Below are 8,797 nucleotides of genomic sequence, written 5' to 3' on the forward strand. Positions count from 1 at the left end.
TGAAAAGTCTTGGACCAGATGGATTTATAGCCTAATTCTATCAGACATAGAAAGAAAATCTGGTACCAATTCTACTGCAACTATTTCAAGAAATCAATGAGGAGGTGCTCCACCCTAATTCTATAAAGCTGACATCACCATGATACCAAAACCTGGAAAAGAAACAACAACAACAACAACAAACTACAATATCCCTGATGAACATGGATGTAGATATGATCAACAAAATACTAGCAAACTGAATTCAACAGCATACCAAGAAGTTAATTTACCATGATCAAGTAGGCTTTATTCCTGGTATGCAAGGTCAGTTCAATATACATAAATCAATAAGTGTGATTCACTAAATAAAAAGAATTAAAAACAAAAACCATATGATCATCTCAATAGATATGGAAAAAACTCTCAATAAAATCCAGCATCCCATCATGATAAAAACCCTCAAGAAACGAGGCGTTGAAGAAACTTACCTCACCATCATAAGAGCCGTCAATGAAAAACCCACAGCCAACATCGTACTGAATGGGCAAAACCTGGAAGCATTCCCCTTGAGAACTGGAAGAAGACAAGGATGCCTACTTCACCACTCCTATTCAACATAGCACTGGAAGTGCTAGCCAGTGCAATCAGGCAAGAGAAAGAAAGAAAAGGCATCCAAATAAGAAAAAGAAGTCAAGCTATCTCTCCTCATGGATGATATAATCCTATACCTAGAAAACCCTGAAGACTTTGTCAAAGATCTCCAGGAACTAATAAATGCCATCAATAAAGTTTCAGGATACAAAATCCATGTACAAAAATCAGTAGCATTTCTATACATCAATAACATTCAAGATGAAAACCAAATCAAGAATGCAATGTAATTTACAATAGCCACACAAAAAATAAAATACCTAGAAATGTAACTAATCAAGGAGATAAAATATCCATAACACTGCTGAAATAAATCATAGATGATACAAACAAATGGAAAAACATTACATTCCATGTTCATGAATTGGAAGAATCAGTATCATTAAAATGGACATCCTGCCCAAAGTGAAATACAGATGCAATGCTATTCCTATCAAACTACTAACGTTTTTTACAGCACTAGAAAAAAACTATCCTAAAATTGATATGGAACCAAAAAAAAGGGCCTGAATAGCCAAAGCAACCCTAAGTAAAAAGAACAAAGCCAGAGGCATCATATTAGTCTACTTCAAACTATACTATAAAGCTACAGTAATTAAAACAGCATAATACTGGTACAAAAACAGACACATAGACCAATGAAACAGAAGAGAGAACCTGGAAATAAAGCCACACACCTACATCAATCTGTTATTAACAAAAATAAACAGTAAGAAAAAGACTCTCCTCTTTTAGGAGACACTCAATAAATAGTGCTGGGATAGCTGGCTAGGCATATACAAAAGAATGAAACTGGACCCTTACTTTTTACCATCTACAAAAATCAACACATGATGGATTAAAGATTTAAATGTAAGACCTCAAACTATGAGAATCCTAAAAGAAAACCTAGGAAACACCATTCTAGACATTGGCCTTGGGAAAGAGTTTAAGTCCTCAAAAGTAATTTCAATGAAAACAAAAGTTGACAAGTGGCACCCAATTAAACAAAGTAACTTCTGCACACCAAGAGAAACTATTAACAGAATAAACAGACAACCTAAAGAATGAGAGAAAATACTTGCAGACTATGCATCTGACAAAGGTCTAACATCCTGAATCTATAAGGAACTTAATTCAACAAGCAAAAAAACAAAACAAAACAAAACAAATAATATCATGGAAAAATGGGCAAATGACATAAACAGACACTTCTCAAAAGAAAACATGTAAGTGGTTGAGAAACATATGAAAAAAAGTGCTGTACAGCACTAATCATCAGAGGAACACAAATCAAAATCACAATGAGATGTTATTTCACACCAGTCAGAATGGCTATTATTGAAAAGTCAAGGCCAGGTGCAGTGGCTCATGCCTGTAAACCCAGCACTTTGGGAGGCAGAGGCAGGAGGGTCACCTGATTCCAGAAGTTCAAAACCACCCTGGGCAACATGATGAGACTTAATCTTTCCAATAAAAGAAAAAATATATAAAAATTGACCAAAAAAAATAGCCAGGTGTGGTGGCACATGCCTATAGTCCAAGCTACACAAGAAACTGAGACAGGAAAGTTGCTTGAGGCCAGTGGGGTCAAGGCTGTAGTAAGCAATGTTCATGCTGCTGCACTCAGCCTGGGTGACACAGCAAGATCTATCTCAAAAAAAAAAAATGATCTAAAAACAATAGATTCTGGTGAGTCAGTAGAGAAAAGAGAATGCTTATACATTGTTAGTGGGAATGTAAATTAGTTCAACCACGGTGAAAAGCAGTTTGGAGATTTCTCAAAGAACTTAAAACAGAACAAACATTTGACCCAGCAATCCCATTACTGAGTATGTATCCAAAAGAATACAATTATTTATACCAAAAAGACACATGCACTTATATGTTCATCACCACACTACTCACAATAGCAAAGTCATGAAATCAACCTAGGTGCCAATGGATGATGTACTGGATAAGGAAAATATGGTGCATACACACCATGGAATACTATGCAGACATAAAAAATGAAACCACATCCTTTGCAGCAACATGGATGCAACTGGAGGTTATTATCCTAAGTGAATTAATGCAGAAACAGGAAACCAAATACACGTATTCTCCCTTATCAGAAGGAGCTAAACATTGGGTACCCATGGACACAAATGTGGCAACAACAGAAATTGGGGACTATGAGAAGGGGGAGGGCAAGATGGACAAAAGGTTGAAAAACTAACTAGTGGGTACTATGCACAGTACCTGTGTAATGGGATCATTTGTACCCCAAACCTCAGCATCACTCAACATGTCCAGGTAAAAAACCTGTGCATGTACCCACTTAATCTAAAACAAAAGTTGAAAAAAACAAGAAAATGATTAGGGTCAGGAAAGGAATAAATACAATGAGAGCAGAGGGATATAACCTTGCTTTCAGCTGGATATCAGGGATAACTCCTAGGAGTAGATGGAATTTGAGCAAAGGATTTGAACCTGTGGAAATGGACACTGCTTTCCAGGTTGAGTGAACCTGAAGGACAACGGCACCTAACTGGAAATGCTGATATACAGTGAATGGCAAGCAGTTCAGTCCGGCCAAAACACCTGGGCTGGGTGAAGGGATGGGGAGAGATGTAGTCTGTCTATGTTAGATTGTGGGGAACTCAGGGTTCAAATTCAGGAAGCTTAAATTTTGGACCTAGAGTAACAGGAGATGGGATGTTTTTGAGACAGATGAATAAGATAATCAGAGCAGTGCTTTAGGAAGATCACTCTGTAGGGATCTGTAAAACAAATTAGAGATGTAGAAGACTAGAGGCATCAAAAGCAGTTTAGAAGCTATTACAGTAATCCAGATGATGACTAAGGATTGTGTGAATTAGGGTAGTGGCAGAGGTAGGTAAAGGAAATATGAAAGACCCAACATTGACAAAGCTCAAAAAAGGGAAAGATGATGACAAGCATTTGGAGCTTGAGATGATGGAGATGTCATGACACACAGAAGGAACACAGCCTGGAAAGCTTATTTCTTTTTTGATTGGGGTAAAGGATGAAAGGTGACTTTAGTTTGGCATGCGTTGAGTTTACCGTGCTGGTGGGAACATTTAGATGGAAAACTTCAGCAAAGAATTGAACGTTTGGAAGTGGCACTCGGGACTGATTTCAGAACTGAAGTTAAATTTGATGATCGTATTTATAGAGGGGCTAATGGAAGCCTTAAAAGTGAATGCCTTGTTATGAGAAAAGTTACAGAGGAAGGGTTAAAGGACTGGCAGAGTTAAATATCTATGTTCAGGATGAGGGAAAAGAGGAAGGAGAACAAAGAGGTAGAAACACATCTGTATATTGTCTCTCGCTAGCCTGAGCACGAACACACACACACACACACACACACAATTTAGACTAAAATTCACACATAGTAAGATTACTGGTATATTCAATTCCATATAGTTGGAAGAAAACAGAAGAGCACTAGTGTCTCAGTAACCAAAGAGGTGAGGATGATTGATAGTGTCAAACATGGATAGAAGAGCAATACACGAAGAGAAACAGCTGGTTTTGTGCATGAAGATGTTATGTTTACATGGGCACAAGCACATGCATGCCTGTGGGTGTATATCTGAGTGTTTTGAGGGGGAAGGTATTATATAAGTAGACACTAGAAAAGAAATGAGATGAAGTTGTCATTCAGGAGACAGCAATAAAAAGAATCATCATATATCAGAACAAATGGATATCCAATAAAACGTTTTCTTGATTGTTATTTTGATTCCTTAAACCCTGAACTTGGATTCTGAACCTTGATTTGATTCTGTGTGGTGTGTTCAGCTAATCTTGCTTCATTTTAGGCCTCGAGTCTTTCAATAGGTGTGGAATTACTAGGTGACTTGCTTTGCTCCAGTTCTTCCTCATGTCAATGAGGGCCTTTAAGTAATTAGCCTCTTGATTATGAAATGCATTTTGAGCAGAAGCCTGGTCAGATTATTTAGTTTGTTCCAGCATATACTATACCGAATGGTGGAGATGACACTTTATTACCCATCTGAATTATTCTTTTTAAATAGGATGGGCTGTGTACTGCTTATTTTTCTGGGTTTGGAATCCCCTTACCTGAATTTAGTCAACTACACAACTCACACTGAATGTGGAGAGGAACTAATTTGGGACAAGAAACCAAGGCAAAGAATCTTCATTAGCAACAAATAGGATAATGGACTTAATTCTTAATAGTGTCTCATCATTTTTCTCCATTATATTGCATTTGATTTCACTTCTATTTCAGGCTCTCACTTCCTTAAAGTTTAGTTAACATTACACTCTCAGAACCCAATCCCAGTGAGGAATGGCTCAGGGGATGTAACTCCAGTCAATATTTAAATGCCACTCCTCCAAAGACGATGAGAGAGGCAAAGAGGATGAGATGATTTGGCCTATGTGTTGGTCATGCGCACTTTATTCCTGTAATTATCATTTTTCATTTAACAGTTATTGAATGAGGCACACTCCTCTGTGACTGCAAGAGTCCTCCCTTCCTCCCAATTTTCGTCCCTCCCTTTCCCTTCCCTCCCTCTCCTCACCTTGCCTGCCTTCCTGCCTTCCTTCTTTAATTATAAAACAACATGTTAAAGATTCTGGTCCTGAAATCTCATTCCAGTTCATAAAAAAACTAAATTCAAAGAATCTTGATTTTTTTCCCTCTTCAGGGACTTTGTCATGAATTCTTAGCTGATTTCCCTTGTGGCATACCCAGGTCACATGAGAGAGAGAGAGTGTGTGTGTGTGTGTAAGGGATGAAAACAGGCCTGTCTTTATGGAACAGGTACAGTATTTCACAGACGGCTGGCTAGTAATGGAATTCTTCTATCAAAAGCTTCTTTTCTGGATCCTTAACTGATTAGCAGATGCAAATTCTACACTGAATGCTGATAAGACCAAACCACACATATTTGGGTATCTGTGCACACACACACACCATTTTTATTAAAATGCAGACACATCTATATTACTGCTACATTCACTTCTACATAGTAGAATCTCCTTCCTCTTGCAGCTTCAAAAGATAGTTGGGCAGGAATTATTTTATAGAATGGAAGTAATTTCTATGGGGCCAAACAATAATAAGGAAATTGGAAGTCAAGGGCTATCATCCGAATGGATCTGGAGAAGAAGCTCCATCAACCATGGAAGGAAATTATGATCACTCCTGTCTTCCTGCTCCTTTGTGTATCCAGGTGTCCTCTATCAAGAGCACGTGTTTCCCTAGGCCTAGAATGGGCCTTTCTTACATCACTGTGGCCCACTCCATTCTCCAACAGAACTCTTAGCAGCTTAAACTTCAATAATGATTCTCTAATAATTTGGTTGTGTGGCTATTTCCACCACCTCCTGCCCACCTTGGAAAGGTGTATTTCCAGAGGTTAGGTCCTGGCAGCAACTTCCATGGACCCTCCGTGCTCAGAGGTGAGGGCTGAGTCAGCACTTTCCTGGCTGGACAGTTCCTGGCCCAAGCCTCTGACTTCGCCTTCCCTGGCCTTCCACTCCCTTCCTCTGGTAAGGCTCTGGCATCAGATGGAAGGACCCCAGTGGCTACAGAGGCTGGTGAATGAACAGTGAGCCTGCTGCAGAGCCTTCATTTCTCATTGTCTCTTCATCCAGATCAATTAGCCCTTCCACTACCCCATAGTGAAAAAAAGAAATGATGCATGTGAACTTGGCATTATGGGGAGGACCCTGAGGTGTAGATATTAAGTACATATGAGATTTCCTGTTTTATCATTGTCATGTATTTTTCACAGACATTCATCTCAGGACTTCCCAGAAGACAGACCCACCCCAATTTTCCTGTCCCTTCTTATTTCAGTCACTGCTCTCTTACCTTGTCTTCCTTCTCTTCCCAGGATGAAGGGGAGAATTGGAGTCTTGCACAATGAAAGGACAACATTGCTGCCAAAAGAACCATCGTGACTGTAGGCATATTTTCCACCCTCATCCTGCAGGTTTTCTGCCTGCTGTTGGCCCCTGACCAATTTTGCTCCTGGGCGGTCTGAGGTGGAACATAATTTGTAGAAAACAAATTATGCTCAACCTCACTTATAATCAGGGAAATGTGAGTCAAAACCACAATGAAATATCACCTCATGCTATTTAGGATGGCTGTTATCAAGTAGACAAGAAAGAAGTGTTGGTGAGGGTAAGGAGAAAATACAATCGTGGCAAACTGTTGGTGGGAATGTAGGTTGGTAAAGCCATTATAAAAGGCACTGTGAAGGAATTTCAAAAAATTAAAAATAAAACTGCCGAATGTTCCATCAATCGGTCTTCTGGACACATAATCAAAGGAAATGAAGTCAGTATCTCAAATAGATATTTGCACCCCATATTCGTTGCATCATTTTTTGTAATAGCCAAGATATGTGAGCAATCGAAGTGTCCATCAACAAATGAATGGATAAGGAATCATGGTACATATATACAGTGGAATATATTCAGACATAAAAAGGAAGGAAATCCTGTCATTTCTGAAGACATTAATGAACCCAGAGGACATCATACTAAGTGAAATAAGCTAGAAACATGAAGACAAAAACCACACAATCTCACTTACATGTGGAATTTAAAAAAGTCAAACTCATAGAAGCAGAGAGTAGAATAGTGATTGTCAGGGGCTTGGGATAATTGAGGAGATGTTGGTTAAAGGGTACAAACTTTAAGTTATAAGATGAACAAGTTCTGGCACTCTACTGTACAGTATGGGTGATGACAGATGTGTAATTAATTTGATGGTGGCATTCATTACACAATGTATATGTATATCAAATCATCACATTGTACACCTTGCATAAAATCTACCTTTATTTATCAATTAATTATTTCAAAATTTTTTAAAAATGGAAGGCCAAATGGGCCAAATGGAGAAACTTCTTTGTGTAGACCTGATGTCCAAGCTAGAATTTCTAAACTTTTTCTGTAACCTAGAGTCTCTTTTATACTTTTGACTTACCCATCATTCATAACAGATCTCAGGAATGCTCATCACACTGCCTATTGCTAAAAACTCAAATAAGTTATTGTTATATGAACAACCCAAGTTAATGCAGTCATTAAAGGAAAGACAGAGTCTTGACTGAAAGAGGTCATTTCTGTTTTTCGTTGTGATACTCAGATCATAACCCGTCACATGTTTTAGGGAGAATGAAAATAGGCTGGAGTTCCTTCAGCAAACAGGATGCTGTGGAATAAAACGTTCTACATGAGAATACTTAAACAAATTGGAGTGCCTGGTGCCACCATGTAAATTGTGAGGTGTCATACAGGCTGGTCTTTAGATTAGAGATTGGACTTAGTCTCTGTAGTCCTATGAGTAGAGCAGGTCGGGGTGGGGCTGGGCAGGGAGGAAGATCATCTTAAAGTGATAGACTTAGGCTCAGTGTGAGGAAGGATTTCTAAGAGTTGGAGCTGCTCAGAGGTGAAATATCAAGAGAGTGCCCTTCAGGAGCAGTGTCTGAAGACAGACCACATGGCCAATAGGGAGAGATAAGAAAGCTGGGTGGCCTTCAGCGCTTTGCTTCCAGCCCTGGGAGTCTTACTGAGATATCTAGTGACCGCTCAACCCAAAGAACAGACACATGTCTGCCGTGTCTCTCTGGGCTCATCCTGCTTATTGCAAGTGAGGCCCAAAGCTGGGGTTGTTATTCCCTCATGTTTCAGGTCCACATGCAACTTATTCTCAGATCTTTTCTGAACAAAACAGAGAGACTGTTTGCCAGATAGCTGGACCAGAATGAGGGGAAAGAAGATAAAGCCCAACTGAGAAGTCAGAAAAGCTTCACTTTTCATTAGCTCCACATTCCAAAGTGAGAAATCAATGTGCTTAGCTGCAATTTGTGGCAATTAGTCTTTGTTCTCCAACATTCTCAAAGAATGACTTAAAGACGCCCAAATAAATATTTTCAGAAAAGAGAGTAAATTTGTATTACTTAACCCAAGGAATGCAAACAAGTGTAATTAAAGTGAATACCCATAAATAAAGTAAATACATTAGTTAGGAAATGAATTAATTAGTGTTTAATTACTATCAATTACTAAAATCACTACAGAATTACTTGTAGAATGGATTGAATCTCTTGCTCCTATTAATAATTTCCATTGCTAATTGTATGCACTTGTATTTTCTTTTCTTTGGGTGCATCTTAGCAGAGCTAATAGG

The 8,797-nt window shown here is 38.7% G+C and overlaps 1 long non-coding RNA gene across 1 annotated transcript in view; it reads left to right on the plus strand.

The window, feature by feature from the left end:
- The window catches only part of LOC112607226, a 31,076-nt gene extending 22,564 nt beyond the window's left edge, over positions 1-8,512 (plus strand). The window contains exons 2-3 of the long non-coding RNA XR_003115755.1: positions 5,642-5,822; positions 6,489-8,512. This is a non-coding gene — a long non-coding RNA (uncharacterized LOC112607226). The remainder of the gene's footprint in view (positions 1-5,641; positions 5,823-6,488) is intronic.
- The last annotated feature ends 285 nt before the right edge of the window (positions 8,513-8,797 follow it).

Source organism: Theropithecus gelada, chromosome 14 (assembly GCF_003255815.1).
Source record: "Theropithecus gelada isolate Dixy chromosome 14, Tgel_1.0, whole genome shotgun sequence".
NCBI classification, from domain to species: Eukaryota; Metazoa; Chordata; class Mammalia; order Primates; family Cercopithecidae; genus Theropithecus; species Theropithecus gelada.